Source organism: Pteropus medius, unplaced genomic scaffold (assembly GCF_902729225.1).
Source record: "Pteropus medius unplaced genomic scaffold, Ma_sr-lr_union100, whole genome shotgun sequence".
Lineage (NCBI taxonomy): Eukaryota > Metazoa > Chordata > Mammalia > Chiroptera > Pteropodidae > Pteropus > Pteropus medius.
In genome coordinates, this window is record NW_024354911.1 from 15,328,001 (window position 1) to 15,349,992 (window position 21,992).

Below are 21,992 nucleotides of genomic sequence, written 5' to 3' on the forward strand. Positions count from 1 at the left end.
GCTGAGCAGAAAAGTGCACCACTAGGGGCCACTCTGATCTTAAAGCATAAACCAACTAATGACAATTCCAACAATGACAGTGGAAGGAATATCAACAGGTAATTTACTTATGGTAAAATGGAGGTAATGCGTGTGAATTTAATATCGTAAATTTGGGACATCAAGTTTCAGGCTTGATGAGAATTTTTGTTCAAAAATGATTTTTTTCAGATGCTATGCAAATACTTCGTTTTACTTGACAATACTAAGTCATTCCCCAAATCAGCGAATTTGGAAATACTGCTAACTTTCGTAAAGGAGAAAGATGTAGTACTCGCTTCGGCAGCACATATACTAAAATTGGAATGATATGGAAAAGATTAACACAGTCTCTGTGTGAGGATGACATGCAAATTCATGCAGCATGCCATGTTTTTATGGAACACTGATGGATTTCAACCTTTTAAAATTTTCTCTAGTCCTTGTGAGCAAGTTACAGTTTTTTTTTCCCTCTTGAGCTCAGATGCCCTGTTTTTGAGGTCTCTTTTCTCTCCTTTGCACCGTGGTTCTCACCTTATTTTGGGGGAAATAACTTGAGCAGAATACAGTGGGAAAAGAATCTCTGCCCCTTTCTGTTCCAAATTCATTTTCATCTGTTCCTGTCTCAACAAAAACTTCATGGAATTGACACCACCATGCTCTGTGGGAAAAAAGAAAAAACTTCTGTTCCCTTAGCTCAGTTGCAAGCCGGAAGGTTCTAGTCCCCTGTGTAGTAGTGCAGAGAGTTTTAGTTTTTTCTCTCTCTCTACATATTGCGCTCAGAGATTACACTGTGTCTGTGTGGATATGGACAGTTAGCATTTACCAACATATATCTGTCTTTTTTCTCTTGTTTAAAAATAAGGAAAAAAATCTAAAAGCTGAGGTTATAGAAGGTCAGCAAAGGGTGGGTTTGAGATGTTCGGGTGGGTTAAATGGGCATTTTGACAACATAGCTTCTTTGGCATGTTTAACTGTGATATTTGACGGACATCCTTGCTGTTTAAGATGATATGTTTAAAATAAAATTCTCTCCTAATGATGACTTGAGCCCTGCCACTCGATGGGAGAATCAGTAGAACCTGTATTTAGAATCGACCTTCTCTATTGTAATATTGTTCAAGTTTATCCTTAAATTTTTTTTGTTTCATGGGAAAGGAAAGATGATTCTCAATTTTAAACGGTAAAAGTATACAAGTTGTTTTGTTATGATAAAACTAAATGCGATCACAAAGAGAAAAAAAAGAAAAGTGTTGTTTGATAATTCAAGGATAAGGAGCCATCAATTTAGCTATGCAAATACTGTGCTTTCACTACCACACTGGGAAAAACTATTTAACTGTTTTATTCTGGCTTGATTATCTATAAAAAGATAATAAGCTTATCTTTCTCTCAGAAATGTTATAAGAGAGAGTTGGTTAAAGTGTACAGTATTCTGAGGACAGTAACTGTTAAATATTATTATGTAAAGCAATGTAATGATAGTAAAATCGATATGCTGTTTCAATGAAGAAGTTTAGTGATCAACTGCAAATTAAAACATCAGTCATGTGTGGTAAGATACTCCCTATAGAGTATAAAGTATTTCTGTATTAAAGAAGCAGCTAGTCACTGCTGTTGGCTGCTGGGGCTGATCCTGCTAGGAACACTCTGAGAGGCCTTGGAGGATCCACCTCATATTTGACTGCAGCTGTAGTTCAGTGTTGGGCAAGGGTTGCCCCATGCAGGGAGAATTCTCACTTCAACTATTGTAAACATTTCAAAATGACTGACTAGGTTTCCAAAGGCATTCTCCTAGGGGCAGCAGAGAAGCCCAGGGTGGAAAGTGTTAGCTACCTGGAGTAGCTGACATGCTCCCAGATTGCAGGTGGGCAACGCTGGTTACAACAGCAGTGACTGGAGTGAAAAGACAGGTCCAGAGGATGTGAGTTGGGGAGAAGCAGGATTTGATGCAGCAGCTAGTGAGAGGCAGAGCTGGTGGTTAAGTCTTTCTGACTCCACTGACCCCAGCTGCTATATCGCCATCTCCTGCATGCTGTTTAAGAAATATACCTTTTTCATAAGCATTGTATTTCTTCTTTGCACTGAAATTATGCATTTAATTCTCATTGCTTTTAGTAAAATTATTTACAGCAGTGCTTCTCAAAATTTAATGTGCATACAAACTACCTGGGGATCTTGTTAAATGCAGATTTGATTTGGTACATCTCCATTGAGGTGTGGTCTTCTGGTCTGCATTTCTAACAAGCTTTCTGGTAATGCAGACACTGCTGGTCTGAAGCCCACACTTTGAGCAGCAAAGTCATGAGGTAAACATATAAATGAAAACATATAACTAGGTTGTATGTTTGAATGAATTGAATAAAACAGATGCGGCAAGATACCTTGAAGTCGCTAACTCAACAGAGCCTTTGTCAAACTTGCTTTCTTTGTGCCCCGAGGTTTATAAGACCCTCTAAGTTTATTTACAGTAATGGTTCGAATAATATTTTTATATAAAACCTTTTCCCAGAGCAGTTCAAAATGCTTTTTACAATGTTAGCCATTTGATCATTGCCGTATGAGGGTACTAATTTCCTTATAGGAAAATAGTGATAATATACTAGTAATGTGAAAAATCTCATGCACACTCCCCACAGAACATCATTTCCTTGCTCTATAAGTATATCCTCATTACAAACTGCATTCCCTAAACCAAAATAACAGTATCATTAGGATACACTGAGCCTATTACAGTTTTGCCTCTTCTTCCTAAAGGGACAAACATTAGATTTCAAAGTCCTGTATTATCTGCTAAGAAGTTTCATTCTGGGAACTCTGTATTTACTACCGGCCATTTTAATGTGACGAGCTTTTCATTCATAGTATCTACATTTCCAAAGAAGAAATAAATGAAGTACCTCAGAGATCCTATCATACGTTTATATAGTTCTCTAAAAGATGTGTTAACTTCTGCAATATGATTTCCTAAGCACTTTGGAAGGGAGTATGTAAAAGCATACTTCTAAGGTTTTAGGCTAAATTGAGATTTGATGTTGTGATATGATGTAGTGGGTGAGGAACAGACTTGAAACTTGGAGACTTAATCCCAAATTCCTGTGACGCTTTATAAAATTGTTTAGATACATTTTCTTCTCTTTGGCTTCTTATTTATTTACTCAGTGGTTGACACATATCTATTGGGCATCCACTGGAGATTACCTCTGTAATCTCCAGTTATGCAGTGTGCAGTGGGGACAAATCAGAGCTCTCGACCTCTTGGGAGTTATGCCTGGGGTAAGGCAGATGGAAAGTAAATAGCCACACAAATGCCTATATGATTACCTATTGTGGTAAGTGCTGTGAAAGAGAGTCCCTGTGTAAAGTCTTAGGGGCAGGAGAGTGCATATCACATTTGAGGAATTCAAGAAGCCAAGTGCTGCTGGAGCACAGAACCAAAGAAGTTAGTGTCAGTAAATGCTTGTGTAACATGCACAATGTAGCAGGTATGGGGTTGAGAGCTTTACCATCCTTAACTCATACTATGAGTCCATACTACTACCTTGTGAAGTTAATACCATGATTATCTTCATTTTGTGGATCAGAGGCACAGAGAGGGTAAGCAAATTGCCTAGGGTTTCATGCATAGAGAGGGTCTGAATATGGGAAGTCTTCATCACTGCCCTGCATAGCTTCTCTGCAGGAGAAAGTGGGCAGGGCCCATGCAGTTCACACCAGTTGGTATACCATTGCTCCAAGGAACTATGGACCAACCAAATCCAAGGGTAGGGAACAGGGAGAGAGGAGCAGGAAACTTCACCTCGACAATAACATTTGCCTCTCTACTGATCTTCAGACTGGCATCTATAACAGAGAATAGAACTAATATGAGAAATAAGTAAGATTTTCTGTTACAAGTTAAATGTTAATAAAAAATGATAACAACTAAATAACTTTTCTTTATACAATAGAAAATCAGGTTTAAAATATAATGGAAAACAATCACTACAAACAAACAAACAAACAAAAAAACTATAAAATATCTAGAAATAAATTTTACCCCAGATGCATAAGATCTACATGAAGAAAGGCCAAAACAAATACAAAAAAAAAAAAAACTGGAATAAATAGTGGGACATACTATATTTTTGGTTGAAAAGATATTTCTTTCCTCTAAGTGAGCCTATCAGTGTAATAAAATCCCAATAAAAAACATAGAATTTAAAATGTTTCTTTTTAATTTTACCTTTGAGATGATATTCAACCTCTTTGGACATTGGTGCAAGAATAAGCTGATCAGTGCTTCTTGAAGACATTTTGGACATATAAATAATGGCCTTAAAATGCTCATATATCTTAGTCAGTAGTTCCACTTCTAAGATTTTATACTAGAAAAGTAATCGGAGATAACATAAAACTCCACATGTGTAAGAATGTTTGTCAAAATTTTATTCAAAAAACCAAAATTGGAAAAAGCAATGGGGGTAATTAGCTTAAGTATAGTTTGATATAAGCATAAGGTAAAGTATTATGTAGCAATAAAAGCCTGTTTTGAATACTAACGAATGACATGGAAAACTTAAATAAATGTAAAATTACATAAAATGTCTCCATTAAAACACACTCATACACAAATATGCAAAGGGAATGTGCAGGTGAAGAAAATACATAAAAATGTTTCTAGTAGTTGTCTTAGGATGGTGAAATTGTAAAGTAGATATGGGTTTGAATGCCACTTTCCAGCTGTAAGATCCTTGCTTAAGTGACACTGTTACTTCATATCTTGATTTCCTCATATGTGAAATGAAGAAAAGAGCAATATGGTTTCTTTGAGGGTTAAATTAGCTAATGTATGCAAAGCATTTAGTTTAGCATATACCAACTGCTCAATAAATGTTATTTATCAATAATTAATGTTGTAGATTTTAATATTTAAAAAATTTTATTTGATTTTATTGAGATATAATTGACATATAACATTGTATAAGTTTAAGGCTTAAAATGTATTGATTTGATGCATTTATATATTGCAATATGGTTACCACTGTACCGTCAGCTAACACCTTCATCACGTCACATAATTGTCATTTTATTTTGTGGTGTAAACATTTAAGATCTAGTCTCTTAGCAACTTTGAAGTATATAATACAGTATTGTTGACTCTAAGCACATGTTGTGCATTGGATCTCCAGAACTTACTCATCATCCAACTGCAAATTTGTACCCTTTGACCAACATCTCCCCACTTCCCCTGGTAACCACCACTTTGTCTATTTCTACAAATTTGGCTTCTTTAGATTCCACATATAAATGATATCATGCAGCATTTGTCTTTTTCTGTCTGACTTACTTCACTTAGCATAATGCCCTCGAGGTCCAACCATGTTGTTGCTTTTAGACATTGTAGATTTATTAATTTCATAATTAGAAAAACATGATGCATATTGTACATTGTAACAAGAGGAAGTTCTGAAAGTTGAGGCAAAGTGAAAACCAAGTGTAAGAAGAGTTGGGAAATGAGCAGAGAACACAAAATATACCCAATGAAATAGTAGCCTTAAGTGGTCCGATTTAAAGGAAATTGTGATTTAACATTTATTGAGTTCTTAGTCTGTGTTAGGACTCTTTTTAAGTATTAGATATAACTCATTTAGTTCTTGATGTCACTCCATGAGGAAGATGTTATTATTATCATTGTTTTATAGATGAAGAAACTGAAGTATGGAAAATTTAAATAATTTATCCACATTGTAGAGCTAGTAAGAAGCAGACCTGGGTCATGAAGCTGTCCAGATCACTCTGACTGCTATGCTAGACTACCTTCTCATATGATGAGTTCCATTTATATATGATAAAAGGAAATGAATTGTTTAGGATAAGCACTACAATTCCTGATGCTGAGACAAGAAATACATTTTCTCCTGTAAGGCCTTATGAAGATGATATTGCGTAATTTAATGCTGAATATCCTCAACAATATCCTTACAGCAGACACAATGATAAGTTTCATAGGATTGTTTATTATATTGTCCCTCAATGTGAGTCTATGGTCTCATATTAAAGCACAATTCATTAAAAGGTTTTATGTCTTAGAAAAGTCCATAGTAGAGAGTAGAATAAACTGATTGATAGACACTGGCACACTGAAAAATCTAAATAACTTAGAGGATGCAAGAATGATTAGGGGCTTTGCCAAAACTTGAAACTTAAGCTGGACTTCTAAAGGGGTAAGAAATCTATAAAACACAGAAATAAAATCACAATTAGTTTCTACTATTCTTCAAAAACTTTAATGTGAAAACAATTCAAAATGTAAGATGTTGACTGGAATAACATAAAATGTTGCACACAGTTCTGAAAATGGAAATTACACTTTTGGTTTCCAATTAAAAAAAAAAAGACTTTTAATTTACTGTAGCATATTGAATAATTCAATTGCCATAGATAGACTTTGAGACTCGGTCACAGGTTGGATTCTCTAAAAGCAAACACTGAGATGGAGTGGGTGCAAGATGTGAATAAAACAGGATTGTCTGTGTTGGGACAAAATGGCCTGACATTTAGCCATGTACCTTGTTTAGTTACAGCATGCAGGCTGCTCTGGAATGGATGTGATCTGGGTAGAAACCACTCTCTCCAGCTGATGCAGATCCTGAAGGAACTGTCATCAGGGGGCTTTCCACTGATCTCATTTCCCGCTATTAGGCATTAAGTCTTCTTTTTAAAGAAGGTCTGGATGCTGTATCTTTGTCTCTATAAAAATATAATGAAGAATCCTCTAGAATATTTATAAGAGATAGTAGAACATTAGATTTTTGTGTAAATTTTACATCTGAGGTAGGAAATAAGATTGAGAAACTTGGGTCTTATTATGTCTGCTTTTATAACTGGAGATGATAAAAACCTATTACTAATCTCTTGACAGATATGTTAGGAGTGGGTGTCTGTTCAAACTGAATGAAAAATCCTGCTTGCTGTAGGTACCCAGTGGTATGTGGTTAATTTCTAGTGGAATCAGTAGAAGTTCTAGTCTGCTTGACTGCTATAACAAAAATACCATAGATTGAGTGACTTAAACAACAGAAACTTATTTCTTATAGTGTAGAGGCTAGAGAGTCTAAGATCAAGATACTGGGGGGTAGTTTTCAATCTGAGGCCTCTTCTCTTGGCTTGTTGGTAGCCACTTTATCTTGCTCACTTGGCCTTTCCTCAAAGCATGTGCATGGAGAGGGAAAGAGGGAGAAAGGGAGAGAGAGAGAAAGGAAAAGAAGGGAAGAAAGAGAAGGGGGTGGGGAGAGAGAGAGAGAGAAGGAGAAGGAGAGGGGTAGGTCTTTCTTTCTCTTCTTATAAGGCTACTAGTTGTATTGAATTAGGACCCCTCCTTTATGACCTCATTTAACCTTAATTACCTCCTAAAGATCCTATCTCCAAATGCAGTGACATTGGAGGTTAGAGTGTCAATGTTTGCATGTTGGAAGGACACAATTCAGTTCATAACAGTTGGTAAGCATTAAGAGAACAATGCATAGAACAGGATTAGGAAACTATAGCTCATGGGCCAAATCTAGCCAGTGGACTTTTGTATGGCCCAGGAGCAAAGAACAATCTTTATGTTTCTGAAGAATTATAAGCAAACAAAAAACCCAAAGGATAATATGTGACAGATGCTGTATGTGGCGCACAAAGCCTAAAATATTTACTCCCTGGTTCTTTATACAAAATGTTTAGCAATCCTTAGCCTAGTTTCAAATAAATATATTGGATCCAGTTTCTGCTGCTCAAAAAATGAGAGTTAGAAATGATTTTTACCTACTCCCTTTCTCCTATCTTGTTTTGCATTCCTCAGAAAGAAGGGATTATTCTGCTCATCAGCTGTGGCAGGAGATATTTCTTAAATGGACAGTCAGAGAGAGATGATCAACTCAGATGAGGCCTCTTAAGTTGAATTCCTAGTTATCTGGGGCTTTTTGTTATCTGAGTTCTGGAAGATGTTGGCCAATACCTCTGATCAAGAATGGGTAAACAGCATGCAGCCTTTTGTGAAGTAGTGATGGAGATGCCTTAGAAGGGCTGGTTCAGGGGAGTCCCCAAACCAAGTTAGGTGGCTAGGAGATTGGGAATATGAGTGACAGAGATGTCAAAGAATGATGGAAGTTTAGATGATACTAGAGTAGGCAGTCTAGGTGGTAGTCTAGTAGAGCGATCACAATGAAAGAGACCATGTGATGAGAAACATTTGATTATATGGTGGCTGCTAACTTTAGAAACCCAGATATATCTGAGTGCTTTGAAGTGTTCTAATTTTGGTAAGATTTTACTTTGTTCCCCTGAGGCAATCAGAAGTTACTGAAATATTATGGGCCATTCACATTTAAAGGGCTTTACTCTGTCAGCCCCAAATGGTCAGTGCTACCATCAAGTAGGACGTTTAGTCTCTAACATCTTACTATCCTGGAAACAGTGAGTAAATACTTTAAGCCTAATAGGGAGTCTCCAGTGAAGAAAAAGAATATTAATGTAGATGATGGGAAGAGATAATTTATGACTGATGGTCTAATTGTAGACTAGGCCATGAAATCAAGGATGAATTCATCTTAAAAATTAAGGCACACTTAATAGGATTTCACTAAGGTTTAGTTTCAGATGTAGTATGTTTCAAACCAATTTCTTTAAAAAATTTCAATTATGACTCTTATTTTTCTTTAGGTTATCTTATTAAAACAGCAAAGAATTTGAGACCATAATTACTACTTATCTGAACAATAATTTCAGTACTAAAAAAATGTTATGTGTGTCATGGTAGAGTGCCTCTGATAGCTTTGTGTCATATCAGTTTCATTGAAGTTCAACTTATTTAAGCAGAAAGAATCCTGCTGAAATCCCTGTTGCTTGACAGCCCCATAAGTGCATGCTGGGTGTTGACTGTTGCTTTAGAGAGAACTCCTTAGTTGATTATTTGGTTCAGCAACCTAGGTTATTTTTTTCTCTTCTCATGCCGTATTACTAATTTAAAATGCTTTCATTAGAACATAAAACTTTGTACATTTTGTTCTTGGAATTTTACTCAGCAAGACTCATTATTTCCTTTTAGAGAAGATTTCACATAAAGGAAAAAGAAAATGAGCATGATAAGTTTTATTTATAAACCAGTATCTTCTACCAGTTGGATTTCAAGGGCATTCACACAAAATTTATACATTTATACATTAGCTACATGAAAGTGAAGGTGCCATAAGAGAAGCCAGAGTAAGCTTTCAAAACAGGGGAAAATTTTGTGACTATTAAAGATCATTTGATTGCTTGAAAAGTGGTATGGAAAAGGTCAACTCCTGTAGAAGCAGAGAGTGTAGAAATGCATGAAGCTGTCTAGGTGTTTCACCTTTAAATCCTCTGCAAGGGTGGCAGACAGTACACAAGCGTAAGGCAAAAGACAAAATAATATATGATATCTTGCAACTTTTGCCAGAAGAGTAAACTTCTCCCTGCTGTTTAACATAATAAGACAGGAAAGAAAACTTTTTGTAACCGGACTGTGGTCAACCGTGGAGGGATAGTATGATTCATTGATCACGATCAATGCTATCATGTACCCTCTGTTGCTTCCTTAGAATGAAAAATAGGGAATGGCAGATTATGAATTCTAAAACAGACAAAATCACAGGAGATTAAGGGTTTATCATTAGCATAGATGTTTGGCTACGCATTTTGTTTCTTAAAAAATTAAAGTATAATTTAAATATATTGTCTTGTGTTGGCTTGGATAAGTTTTTGGTTAATTTTTATTTTATCATATAAGTAACTTTCAATTGTCCATGATAATGAGGTCAGGAAAAATGTGGTAAACAAATCCAAAGGCAGGAAATTCATAGTCCTTATAGACCTTATAGTTAGCTCTAGACTCTTCAATATAACATTGAAGGTCCTACAATATCTCATTAATCCTGTATCTTCCAGTGCTAACCTGTGAACCTTAGCTGCTGATAACTGGGTTTCATTTCTTTTTTTTACTTCCGTTGTTCATTCCCTGTTAAAGATAGTGAGGGGGAATAAAAGAGCCAGAAGACTACACAGAAGGCCTAGATGATTAATCAACTAACCGGGTAAACAGCCCTCACAATTTGAGAATTTATTATGTAGTGAAATACTGCATTTTAAATACTGACTGTCCATCACCTAGTTTTTAGACCCTAACCCAGTCTTTATTTTGCAAAACAAGTTTGTACTTGGACAATGCAAATTTTTAATCTTACTCAAGGAGAGGCTATTGTTTCAATATATTTCATAAAAGTACAGATTAATTTTGGCTTGCTAAAGGAAATAACTAGTGCCATTTTCCCCCTCTTTGAGTGCCAAATTCAATATTTATCAAGGCATTTTCTATGCATAAGGCACAGCCTAAAAAAAGTTAATGAAGTTTGAATGTCTACCAACATGGACATGTAGAAGAGGACCTGCCAGACCCAGCATGGGTTTTGTATGTATATTCATGCATTTAACAATAAAAAAAGCAATGATTATTATGTCTAAATTTTTATGGGATGGCAATATATAGCATAATTAGAAAATGGTTAAATAAAGTATCTTGGGAACACTGGTTAAGAAAGAATTGATAATAAAAATTATTATTAATTATTAATATTAGTTCAAAGTTAGCTCTAGACTCTTCAATATAACATTGAAGGTCCTACAATATCTCATCCTCTTCTTCTAGACCATGACTAAATGTCTGCTGCCAGCTCCATATGAGTTTTATCAACTTTAGATGAGATTCTCCTGGAAGGCAGTGACTTCTGGGGTTCCTGGTACCTAGCACGCAGAATAGGACACCAACTTAATGAAGGTGTGTTCTTGACTGGTGATTTGAAACTCAGTATTGGGTGAAAAGAGCTGCATTAGATGAATTCCTATATTTGTAGCTGCTCATACCTATTTTGCAATCATAAGTCTTTTTTCATTTTGTACTTTATTTTGGGTAATTTCTCCTTCTTTCTTTTTAAGTTTACTGGTCTTTTCTTCTGCAATATCTAATACATTTTCAGTCCCTTCCAGTGTAATTTTCATTTTAGAGGTGTTTTTAATCTCTATAAGTTCTATTTGTCTATATTTTATATCCTCCATTTACTTCTTCAAATATGCATGTTTCCCTCCACCTTCTTGAACATAGGGTGTATATTTATAGTAAGTGTTTTAAGGTCTTTAGCTGCTCATTACATCATTTTTGACTATTTCTGTTGGTTGATTGTATTTTTTTTCTGGTTATTGCTCATACTTTTCTGCTTCTTTGCTTGCCTTATCATTTTTGACCACATGCCAAACATTGTGAATTTTATAGTTAGGAGTGCTAGATATTTCCTTTGTATTCTTTTAACTACTGTTGAACTTTTTTTTTTTTTCCTGGCATACCATTAAGTTACTTAGAATCAGTTTGTTTCTTTTGTGGCTTGCTTTTGTTTGTTAGAATGGGTCCTTTAGTCTAAAATTATTTTAGCTCCACTACTAAGATGATACCTTCCTGAGAATTCTACCTGATGCCCACTTACTGTGTCGTTCTTCTTTGGCTGGTGGGAATACAAACAATTCCACAACCAGCCCTGTCTGTTGAATTTTGACTGCAACAGATTTTCCTTTTTTTTTTTCCACCACCTATGCCTCAAAGGGAGGACTCTCTCCTCCTCTCTCTCTCTCTCTCTCTCTCTTCTCTACTCTCTCTTTCCTCTCTTTCTCATATGTATACCAGTATTTACCTGAAGATTCAGGGGGCTATCTACAGATTTCTGAGATTTTCTCTCTGTGTAGCTTCTTCCACTCCATTACTGTGCCTCACAAACTCTAGCTGCCTGTGCCTCCCTGCACTCTGATCTCTATCTCTTCAACTCAGCAAAGTTGCAGGGCTTTATTTGGGTTCTCCCTCATTGTAGGGCCTGGACATTCAGGCTGGGACAATAATAACGCTAACTTTGTTTCATCACTCTCATAGATCACTGCTCTTTACTACCTATCGTCCAACATCTGAAACTGTTGTTTTGTATATTTAGTCTGGTTTATTAGTTCTTTATGTTAGAAGAGCAAACAAAATTCTTTTTACTTCATCCTGTCTGGAAGCAGAAGTCTGTCATTTCTTTTTAATTTATTAGCTGGAATTATTCTACTAGAGTTTTTCTTTCATCTACTCCTTGATTATCATTAGTACAGTTTATATAGAAAATATTTCATTTTTTCCTTTACTAGTTTTCAAAATAATTTTTTTTGTTTTTTTAGCTCTTTCCAAAGGAAACCAATGGATTTTTAAAGTATTACAAACTCATAATAATATTTTGATGTATTTTAATATATTGCAGTATTATTCTCATGGATGCTCAAATTACATCTTTGGTCAGCAATAGGCTCTTCAATTTGACTTTTGTATTATACTGATACAACTTTAATAGCCTTTGACTATTACCTTACTTTCATATCATGTCAAGACCCAGTATAGATGCTAAGAGACTCCTGGATTCCTGAAATATTTTTATCCAGTCTAGAACTACCCAGATGAGTACAATTTGGAGATAGACAAAACTGCATTGTTATAGATAATTATATGTTCAGAAAGTAGTAGAAGATACTATCTATCAAGTTCTGGAAAATGGTTGGGACATTACACAAATCAGAGGGAATCATCAGGCAATGAAGGTGTACAAATTTGACTGAATAATTCAGTTATGGATAATTTTTTGGACAAAAGAAATTAGAAACTGAAATGGAGAGATAATTAGAGTAAAGATTTGGAGGGGCTGGGTAGAGTAGCAGAAACCTAGTAGAAATAAAGTTAAACCTAGAAATAAAGTTAAAAATAAAAATACCTGATAGAAGGGATATGTTTAGAATTACAGGTAGAAGGCAGAGCCTGAGGGTCCCCAAGACCTCGGAGCTCTTAACAGAAAGGAGTCATTAACTGCACTTGGGAAACCTCATTGTATTCATCACGACACATTAATAAATGGATTTGGGTGAATGAGGCTGATGATGAGTGACGAGAAACTACATTAATTTGACCCATGTTTCTTCATTATAGATCCACAGCTAACACAGAGATGAAACACTCTTCTTTGATAATCAGGATGTTCCCTTCTCTGAACAGAACTAGAATTTTGTCTAATTTTCATTTTATACTGTGCAGTCCAGTCCTCTTATGTATATATATTTTTTCAGACAGGGTATCACATAATTACTAAGCTTAAAGTTAGCTAGAATCACCATTTTGTCACACTTCCCTGAATTTACCCCTATATCACTGTGATTAAGTCTTGGGATACTCTTAAAAACTCTCAATCTGAGATCAAGAGCCTCCTGGATAGTGTCATTTGCATAAATGTCATCTCATCAGACCAGTTTGATTCTTTCTAATTGCACATCTTAATAATAACTTAAACTTCCTATTGGAGAGTAACACTTTCTGTCCTATATATCTTCAATATAGATATTTACAGAGTTTCTTAAAATCAAATTAATAAATATTTATAGAGTGCATACTGCTTTCAAGTATTTAATTCTGATGTAAGCTTAAACAGGATCCATTTATTGAACATCAACTATGTTTTGTTAGTTTTATTTGGTTGTAATACTTAGCTTTGTTCAGTTTCTTGATTGTGTTTTGATTTTCATGCATCACCTTTGCCACATAAGTATACTCTATGGTACAGTTCCATTCTCCGTATTTTTTTATCACTATTGAAAAAATATGCTGGAAAAAGAAAGTTAAAGTAGCTAAAGAAGCACTTTATGTGGTCATTTTGTATGAATTTTCTTTTTAGGCTATCATATTGCTTAACACTTAAAGCATCCTTCCATAAAAAGAGATTGGTTATAAAGTAAGCCCTTTTAATAACATGGATTTCAAATTCTGAGCCCAAAGGTTGACTATTGTCATTTTTCAGCCACCTTTTATTATTTTATTTTACTACACTTGTATTATTTGAATACTTGGCCTCTTTTCCTATTTCATTATACTTTCCCTTGAGGATACGAATCTTCTTTCAATTACAACAATGTATATGTGTTGAATGCTTACTCAGTATTAGGCACTATGGTAAGCATTTATAAAGATTATTTTATATAATTCTTATAGTAACCTCATAAGGATAGCTATTTTTATGAGAATTACTTGACAGATGTAAACATTTAGGATTAAATTATTTAAGAATAATTCTTTGCCCTTAGATGACTGAAAATGTTTCAGAAACTGTGGAATAAAAGACTTGGCTAACCATTTCTTAGCATATATAATGTACTTTTCCTCAAATATTTTTCCAATGAACAACTCAATGCATAAAAGCTTTGTACAAAATAATCTCTTGTAAAAGAAAAGAACAAGAGGCATTAAAAAAATTTAGAAGGATGTTGAAAGAGACACATGTGATTGAGCAGTATATGTTGAAGGAGTTCATGTTTTTTCTGTCTCTTTAGTGCTTTTAAATGGAGAGGACAAAATAGACCCCAATTTTCATGTTTCTGAGGTAAACATATTATAGATTTTGAGTATCAGAGGCTTTTAATCTTTAAAGAGAAATCAATATGGTGCTCCTTTACAGGCTTCTTTTTAATGCAACAAAACAAATTAAACAAAAAACACCTTAAATTGCCAGGGTTTTATCTAGAAGGAAGATGGGTAGAGAAAACAAATCATAACAGAAGATGAAAATTCATGTTTCAAGGATAGTCTTCAGATTCATTTTTTGGGTCATAAGTTTTCCCAGTCATATCAGCATGGAGGTGTCTATTTTCCTGAACAGGTACAAATTATTTGGGGATAGTTCTTTTTCTCTTCCTTTCTATTTTTTCTTTTCTTTTCTTTCTTTCTTTCTCTTTTCTCTTTGCCTCAAAAAAGACTTTCCAAAATTTTTTCCTTCCTACTCCTTAGCAGAGAATTCACAACCTTATTTATTCGATTTATTTATTTTTTCTGAACAGAACTCTAAAAATGACATCTTTCATGGGCCATGTTTACATGTCATGAGAATAACGAAAAAGTGAAAAATACTATATCTATTGCTATGCCAAATAACAATAAAGAATTCTTCATTAGAGAGCTGCTAAAATCCCTTTCCTACAGTAAAATGAAAATCTGGATTTATTCTAATGGTATTTTTCACAACTCACTATTCCCGTGATAATCTAATCAGCAATGTCAGCCTGCCAGTTTAGTAATTGAAAGATTGTTTCCATTAATTAGTTTTACAACCGGATGGCTTGACTCTCTTGCTGCCATACGAAAACTAGCAGAGATGAATATGTTGTGCTTAACCAAATAAATAACTCTGCTGAATTTGAAAAATGGAGTCAATTTGTCTTCTCTCTTTTCAGTGGCAGATGCAAGATGACAGCTAAATGAGTGATCAGTTCATTTAAGAGGAAAATGTATATCAATATTGCCAACCACTGCTATTGAACATACACACATAATTTGATATGCTGGCATATACTCCTGTAGGCAAGTGATGTAAAAGCCACTAAAATTATGGTAATCTTGATCTACGATGAGGAACTTTGAGCCCTTGATCATTCATTTATTTAAGTACTGGAGGAATTTACAAATTACTTCTTGGGGAAATTATGGGCCTTTCCCTTGGGCACTTTCTCACCCACTTTTTATTCAAGATCACTTCTTTGGCAGGGTCTTCAACTGTCCTCAGGCCAGATGACTGTTAAAGCCATAGAGAAGACAGCACTTTCAAGTCCTGTCAGCCGCTGTGAACATAAACTCTCTCCTGCTTAACTTTCACTTACCCTGTACATGTTTATTGTAAGCTTATGTTGTGCCAGGATCTTTGCTGGAAACTAGGGCAATGTGAGTGAACAAATGACTATCAAAATTTTGTTTGAAAGAAACGAAATTTGTGGGAAGACATAAAGATAGTATATTCTTCAACAACAGTGGTTCCAATATTTGAGCTACAAACTCCTCTGAGAATCTGATAAATCTACATAAATATTGTTCCCTGAAAAATTCAGATATGCATAAACTTAACTGCATTTTGCATTCCTTTTTATTAAATTTATTGAAGTGACATTGGTTAGTAATAACATTATGTAAATTTCATGTGTACATCTTTACAATACATCTGTATACTTCAATTTGTGTTCGCCATCCAAAGTCTAGTCTCCTTCCATCATCATATTTGACCACCTTTATCCTCTTCATTCTCTCCTCACCCCTCTCCCTTCTGCTAACCACCATTTGTTGTCTGTACCAATGAATCTGTATTTTTGTTTGTTTTATTTGTTCATTTGTTGCCTTTTGTTTTATATCCCACATATGAGTGAAATCGTATGGTTTCCTTTTCCATCTGACTTATTTCACTTAGCATGATACTCTCGAGATCCATCCATATGGTCACAAATGGCAATATTTCATCATTTTTTATGGCTGAGTAGTATTCCATTGTGTGTGTGTGTGTGTGTGTGTGTGTGTCAAATCTTCATGTACAATAATTGATTAAGGATACTTAGGTTGTTTCCATGTCTTGGCTATTGTGAATAATGTGGCAATTAATGCAGGGGTACCTATATCTTTATGAATAAGTGTTCTCAGATTTTTTGAGTAGATACCCAGGAGAAGGATTGCTGGGTTACATGGTAATTCTAGTCTTTTTTTTTTTATCGCCTACAAGCACCTGGTATTCCTAGGTGGTCTCCCATCCAAGTACTAACCAAGTCCGACTCTGCTTAGCTCTAGTCTTAATTTTTGAAGAACCTACATACTATTTTTCATAATGGCTATATCAATTTACATTCCCACTAGCAGTGTGTGAGTATTCTGTTTTCCCCATATCCTCTCAGACACTTATTATTTCTTGTCTTATTAGCCTCTAATAGCCATTCTAACAGGTGTGAGGTGGTATCTCATTGTGCTTTTGATTTGCATTTCCTTTATAACTAGTTGAATTTATTTTTTTGTATATAATTTTTCTGTGACAGTGGGAAAGGGTGGGTATGGACTCTAGGTCAGCAAACTCTAGCTGTTCTCATATCCAATCTTTCGGAAACGTACCACTTGGCCATTAGGCCTTTTTTTTGTTTGTTTTTTTTTTTGTTTTTTGTTTTTGTCTTCCTGTGGAATTATTTATTATTTATTTATTTAAAAAAATTTTAATGAACTTTTTCCAGTTTTACTGAGATATAATTGATATATATCACTGTTTAAGGTGTACAGCATAACAGTTTGATTTCCATATATTGTAAAATGATTACAAAATAATATAAACTGCAATAAGTTTAGTTAGCATCCATCATCTCATATAAGTGCAAAAAAAGAGAAAGTAAGAAAAAAAAGAAATTTTTTCCTTTATTATGAGAACTCTTAGGTTTACTGTCTTAACTTTTCTACACATCATACAACAGTGCTAGCTACAGTCATCATGATGTACATTACATCCCTAGTGCTTATTTGTCTTACAACTGGAAGTTTATATCTTTTGAGCATCTTTCTCCAATTCCCCCTTGCCTCACCCTCATGACTCTGGTAACCATCATTCTACTCTGTTTCTATGAGTTTTGTTTGTTTGTTTGTTTGTTTGTTTGTTTTAAGGTTCTACATATAATGAGATCATACAGCATTTGTCCTTCTCTGTCTAACTTATTTTACTTAGCATAATGCCCTCAAGTTCCATTCATGTTGTAGCAAAATGACAGGATTTCTTTTTTTTTTTTTTTTTTGTAGTGAACACTATGCACAATTCTTTATAATTAAACTTCTCTGTAATGTTTTAGTGGGTATGGGATATTATGACTTTGATGAACACTGATAATCCATTCTATGAAAGCGATTCTAGGCCAGGAGTCACCAAAAAGCTAGAAAGAGAAAGAGCATAGAGCATTGAGAGAGAGCACGACCCTGCAGATACCTCAATCTCAGTCCAGTGATACCAATTTCAGACTTCTGGCCTCCAGAACTATGGGAGAATAAATTTTGTTATTTTAAGACACCAAAAACCCCAGAAAGAAAAGAAAGTGATTCTATGTCTACTGTACTCTTGTTTTTGGACACTTTACTCACTATACATTGCTGTTTTATCAGGAGTACAGGATACATTTTTCTTAAGGACTAGTGCTGAGAAAATTTGCTTTTTGAGTAACTGAATTGATTTTAATTTTAATTATAGACATGGTGAAGTTGATTATATTTTCCTTTTTGAATTGTTTGCTGGAAAGCAGAGACAAATTTGTGATATATCTCTAATTGTTCAGTTGGTGCTTTGTCTCTTAATGTCATATCTAACATTATTAAAGAAACAATTTAAATCTAAGCCTGTCCAAAAGTCACCCCAGGAACTTGGAAAGATACTATGATATAATGTTTAAAAAATGAGTTGCAAAGCAATGCATAGAGTAGGATATTATTTTTGTAAAAGAGACCCCCTCCCATTTATTTTAGTATGAAGATAGAGAGAAATTGTAAACCTTGATTACAAAGGAAGGGGAGTTAGAACTTGAGGAAAATTAATATGAGGAGACTTAACTCTTTATCACTACCTTGATATTTAATTTGTGACAATAAGCATGCATTATATTAGTAATTTTAAAGAAAGATTACCTCTCCCAAACAACCCCACCCTCAAATGTTTTAGACAGAGTTCCTGTCTTTTTAGTAAGGAAGTCAAATATATAAACTAGCAATTTACAATGTAATGTGATAAGTAGACCGGCAAAAATAGATAGCCAAAAATGTACCCAGGAGATGGTGATTAACTTAGGGGGAGGTCACATTGGGGAACAATCTTTTGAAGAATGAAGAGCAGCTTGCTAAGTAAATCAGTGGAGGAAGGGCATTCCTGGAACAGGAAACAGTACAATATGGAGTCATAAAACAGTGTGGTGTGTCTGGGAAAATGTCCTGGGCTATGTGGTGTGAAGAGCAGAGAGAGTTGAGGCTGAAGGGTCAGAAAGGATCCAGATCACAAAGGGCCATACTTAGATTTCTCTTGTAATGTTTCTGGGGGAACATCTTGTTATGCATGCATCTTGCTGTGGATTTGAATGCATGAGATTGAGAAAGAGACTAGTTAAGAGGGTACTGCAGTAGTCAAGGTGAGAGATGATGAGACAGTGGTTGTGGAGTTGGACAGTCCTGGAAAGATTCTCTTCTCTCCTCTTGTCTTCTCTTTTCCCTTCCTTCCCTTTTCCTCCAAAATGACTTCCTGAATAGCTCATGCTTTCTCACTGACTGAAATTTCAGTCCAGCTCTCAGCCCACTTAGTTACCTTTGACTTAACCTTGAAAACTAAATGTAAATTTTCTTCCTCTGGCAAGATGACCTGGACTTTCTCATCCTCTCCAACTTCGTTCAAGTAACACTGCTCTGGGATCTTATATTATATAAAACATATCTGAAGGATAAATACATGAGTTGGCTAGGGTTTGACATAATCTCCCTATTCCTTCCACCACACCAATGCTTTACCTAGCTGTTGAACTTTATTTTAATTCCCGAGTGCTCCATATGTCACCTTTCCAAACCCAACATTGGAAGACTAAATCAGATGGTGAAGAGTGTACAATGGGACAAATCATCCAAATATTTGCAACTAAAACTGTCCTGGAAAATACTGATTAGATATTCATGGCAATAACACTGTAAAAATTTTTGTGTCCTCTTTCCTACAATAAAACTATCATTTTAGAAAATGCAATTGATCCAAAATGGTATTGTAAACTTGGCATGTGTGCACATTCACTCTGTTGTACACATGTTTGGTGCTTCCTCTGTGAACACGTTAGCTCTCTCCACCCTTCTTTTGCCCTATCAAGAGAACTTTATAACAGCAAAATGGCTGAGATTATCAGTGTAAAGGGAGAGGGGTGCTGTGGAACAACAGAATACAAGGCCAGAGATGTATGGTTTCACTAGACTTCCTGTTCATGGGTGCTCTATGTAATTTCTGCTCTACCTAATGTTTTTAGAGTTCCCATAGGCAGGGCATCTGTGAGGATTACCTCAGCAACAGTTAGTTCCAGATTTTCTCTCCCATCTGAAGCCAAAAGCCCTCTCTATCAAGCCCTTCTGGCTTGCTGTGGATTAAAGGAATTGTTATATCAAGTTCAGACTTGCCAGTAAGTAGGTGGCTATTGCTGTTTTGAATAAAATCTCCTAGTCCTACAGAAACTACCAAAATAACCCGTTCAAGGGAGTGATTAAATAGCTAAGTTCAGAGATGAAAACATCTGTCTGTCATTCTCTAGCAGAACACTAGACATCTCCATCACAGAAATGGAATCTAGAACCTAGATATTGTGTGGCAGTGAGGATGGCCTGAGATGTGTTCAGGACTTCTGCTGATCAGCAGTAGACCAAACATTCTGCACTGTATTAGTGCCCCTATTGTCACAATAGTTTTGGTTAAAAATAATGTATTATCTTCCTGTATAAGAGACGTGATTGGGATTATTGTTTTTGCTTTTAGAAAACTATAACAATGAAAAGTCGTCTGGTGTGTGTGTAATATATCAAATAGCAGCACTAAGGTCTAAAATCCCACAGTTCAAGGATCTTGACTGTGGCTGCACCTAAGTAGAATCACCGGGGAGCTTGTTACACAGACACAGGCCTGGATGCCCCATCTAGGATATCTTGATGTGTGGCCAGGATTGAGAACCATTGTCAGGGTTAGGTGAGGATGCCTGTCTGAAAGCCACCCCAGGAATGTATTATATTAATTTTTTTAAAAAATGTATTGATATTCCACACATTTTTAATTGGTGGCAATTCATTGACAAGGGAAAAATACTTTTTTTGCTTTCCGTTTTATATTAAACATATAGTTCTTGTCTTTTTCCATCTGACTTATTTCTCTTAGTGTGGCACTCTCTAGATCCATTCATGTTGTCACAAATGGCAATATTTCATCTTTATTGTGGCTAAGTAGTATTCCATTGTGTGACACACACACACACACACACACACCAAATTTTCTTTATTTAATAATCAGTCAAAAAAGACGTGTTTCTCTGTCTTGGCTATTGTGTACAATGTAGTGATGAACACAGGGGTACATATATCTTTATGACTAAATGTTCTCAAATTTTTCAGGTAGATACCCAGAAGAGGGATTTCTGGGTCATATGGTAATTCTGTTTTTAATTTTTTGAGGAACCTCCATAGTGTTTTCCATAGAAAACCAATTTACCAATTTGCATTCCCACCAGCGATGTATAAGGGTTCTCTTTTCCCCATGACCTCTCCAACACTTGTTATTACTTGTCCTGTTGATGATAGGCATTCTAACAGGTGTGAGGTGGTATCTCATTGTGATTTTGATTTGCATTTCCCTAAGAGCTAGTGAAGTTGAACATCTTTTCTTGTATCTGTTGGCCATCTTTATGTCTTCTTGGGAAGAGTGTCTATTCAGGTCCTCTGCCCATTTTTTAATTGGATTGTTTGTTTTTTGTTGTTGTTGAGTTGTATGAGTACTTTATGTATTTTAGATATTAGCCCCTTATTGGCAGTATTATTTGCAAATACCTTATCCTATTTAGTTGATTGATTTTTGATTTTGTTAATAGTTTCTTTTGCCGTGAAGAAGCTTTTTAGTTTGATGTGTTCCCATTTATTCATTTTTGCTTTTATATCCCTTGCCTTTGGAATCAAGTTCACAAAACTTTTCTGAAACCAAGGTCTGTAAGTTTAGTACCTATGATTTCTTCCATGTATTTTATTGTTTCAGGTTGGGGAAGACGAAGATGATAAAGGGGATCAGATACATGGTGATGGAAGGAGACTAGACTGGGTGGTGAGCACACAATGCAATATAAACACGATGTATTATACATATACATAAGTATATATCAGGTGTATATGTTATTAACCAATGTTACCCCAATAAATTTAATTTAATTTGAAAATATTGTAGCCTGTGCATATGTGAGAAAAGAGAGGAATAATGTGATATGGTGGGAATAATCATAGAATTTGAACTGAGAAGACCTGAATTTAAGACTATGATCTCCTAGCTTAGTTACCA

General features: G+C 35.2%; 1 non-coding gene across 1 annotated transcript; it reads left to right on the forward strand.

Annotated features, from left to right (window-relative positions):
- The first annotated feature begins 309 nt into the window (after nt 1-309).
- On the forward strand, nt 310-416 carry LOC120597988 (U6 spliceosomal RNA). Its single transcript, XR_005651481.1, has one exon. It is a non-coding gene; the product is annotated as a U6 spliceosomal RNA (small nuclear RNA).
- Nucleotides 417-21,992: the final 21,576 nt, after the last annotated feature.